Consider the following 2,500-nt stretch of genomic DNA (forward strand, 5'->3'; position numbering starts at 1 on the left):
CAAAGGGCAGGGACGTAATCAACGCAAGCTGATGACTTGCGCTTACTAGGAATTCCTCGTTGAAGAGCAATAATTGCAATGCTCTATCCCCAGCACGACGGAGTTTAACAAGATTACCCAGACCTCTCGGCCAAGGTTATGTACTCGCTGGCTCCGTCAGTGTAGCGCGCGTGCGGCCCAGAACGTCTAAGGGCATCACAGACCTGTTATTGCCTCAAACTTCCATCTACTTGAAGTAGATAGTCCCTCTAAGAAGCCAACAATCAGCCAAAGCTAATCGGGCTATTTAGTAGGTTAAGGTCTCGTTCGTTATCGCAATTAAGCAGACAAATCACTCCACCAACTAAGAACGGCCATGCACCACCACCCACAAAATCAAGAAAGAGCTCTCAATCTGTCAATCCTTATTGTGTCTGGACCTGGTGAGTTTCCCCGTGTTGAGTCAAATTAAGCCGCAGGCTCCACTCCTGGTGGTGCCCTTCCGTCAATTCCTTTAAGTTTCAGCCTTGCGACCATACTCCCCCCAGAACCCAAAAACTTATGATTTCTCGTAAGGTGCCGAGCGTGTCAAAAAAAAACATCGCCCGATCCCTAGTCGGCATAGTTTATGGTTAAGACTACGACGGTATCTGATCGTCTTCGATCCCCTAACTTTCGTTCTTGATTAATGAAAACATCCTTGGCAAATGCTTTCGCAATAGTTAGTCTTCAATAAATCCAAGAATTTCACCTCTGACAATTGAATACTGATGCCCCGACTGTCCCTATTAATCATTACGACGGTCCTAGAAACCAACAAAATAGAACCATACGTCCTATTCTATTATTCCATGCTAATATATTCGAGCGAAGGCCTGCTTTGAACACTCTAATTTTTTCAAAGTAAAAGTCCTGATCCCCCAAGGCAGCCGATTAAAGCCACCAAGGTTAGTCAGGAGGAAAGATCCGACCCAAACCAGTACTCGCCTTGCGGCGGACCGGCAGGTCAGATCCAAGGTTCAACTACGAGCTTTTTAACTGCAACAACTTTAATATACGCTATTGGAGCTGGAATTACCGCGGCTGCTGGCACCAGACTTGCCCTCCAATTGTTCCTCGTTAAGGTGTTTAAATTGTTCTCATTCCAATTACAAGACCCAATGGGCCCTGTATCGTTATTTATTGTCACTACCTCCCCGTGTCAGGATTGGGTAATTTGCGCGCCTGCTGCCTTCCTTGGATGTGGTAGCCGTTTCTCAGGCTCCCTCTCCGGAATAGAACCCTTATTCCCCGTTACCCGTTGAAACCATGGTAGGCCACTATCCTACCATCGAAAGTTGATAGGGCAGAAATTTGAATGAACCATCGCCAGCACAAGGCTATGCGATTCGAAAAGTTATTATGAATCACCAAAGAGTCCGAAGACATTGGTTTTTTATCTAATAAATACATCCCAACGAAACGAAGGGATTTTTAGCATGTATTAGCTCTAGAATTACCACGGTTATCCAAGTAGTAATGTACTATCAAATAAACGATAACTGATTTAATGAGCCATTCGCAGTTTCACTGTATAGATTGCTTATACTTAGACATGCATGGCTTAATCTTTGAGACAAGCATATGACTACTGGCAGGATCAACCAGATAACTATCTTTATAGTCCTTAAAAAATAAGGACTAAAAAGAGTAAAGATCGTGAGATCTTTACTGAAGTTAGTTAAAGGTTAAGAAATCAAAATACTAAAGCATCTTGAATTCTACAGAAATTCTAATAGTACTGTTTTAAGGTACTATCAAATTTGTCTGCATCCATATAGCCTTCTTTGAATTCCTCAGTTAATTTCCGAATAAGTAGATTATAGTAAATAATACCATAAAAACTTTTCATCATTAACTTGAGAGGAGGTTACCATAAACAAATCACAGCTTTTTTCAAAACCGGCTATTTGTCCAGGCAGGCCCCCAAATGTCTTTCTGTAAACACTTGCCATCGGCTAGTAATCCACAGAATCCATCAGTGCCTTGACAAAATGTAATATTTTGCCAGGACCCATCAAGTTGACACCCTTGTTGTTAAGGCTCAAGGTTTCTCCATCCCGCTGTTGCAGTTTGGTATCTTGCCCTTTCCACCTAACAACTAGGCTTCAGAGACACAAATACAGTCAGAAAAATGGCCCAAAGACTGATCCATAGAGCCAATGCGAACCGCCCGAAGACAGCGATTGAACCCTCTGTTGGATTATGCCTTGGATTTAAAGCTTTTTATGCTTTATTACCATTTTTTCTTTCCATGAAAGAGGTTTACACAATCCGCTGGAAATGTCATTCTGCGCGTGCGACACTCTTCAACGATTCAACTGCATATCATAATCATCTGTATCTTTAAGATGTAGCCATAGATCCCTTTACAAACTCTCTTCTTTTTGCCCCTTTATCTCACACTCTCAGTAGGTTACATGCTGCAGCTCCAAGTATCCCCAAGTACCCTTGGGCCGTCTTTAGGTGTCGCTACATTTGA

The 2,500-nt window shown here is 42.6% G+C and overlaps 1 non-coding gene across 1 annotated transcript in view; it reads right to left on the reverse strand.

The window, feature by feature from the left end:
* Positions 1-1,628, reverse strand: part of AWJ20_3702 — a gene marked incomplete at both ends in the record, with an annotated part of 1,799 nt that extends 171 nt beyond the window's left edge. Inside the window, one exon of the ribosomal RNA XR_001989272.1 lies at positions 1-1,628. This exon is cut by the window's left edge and continues 171 nt beyond it. This is a non-coding gene — a ribosomal RNA (18S ribosomal RNA).
* Between the last annotated feature and the right edge of the window lie 872 nt (positions 1,629-2,500).

This window comes from Sugiyamaella lignohabitans, chromosome B (genome assembly GCF_001640025.1).
Source record: "Sugiyamaella lignohabitans strain CBS 10342 chromosome B, complete sequence".
NCBI classification, from domain to species: domain Eukaryota; kingdom Fungi; phylum Ascomycota; class Dipodascomycetes; order Dipodascales; family Trichomonascaceae; genus Sugiyamaella; species Sugiyamaella lignohabitans.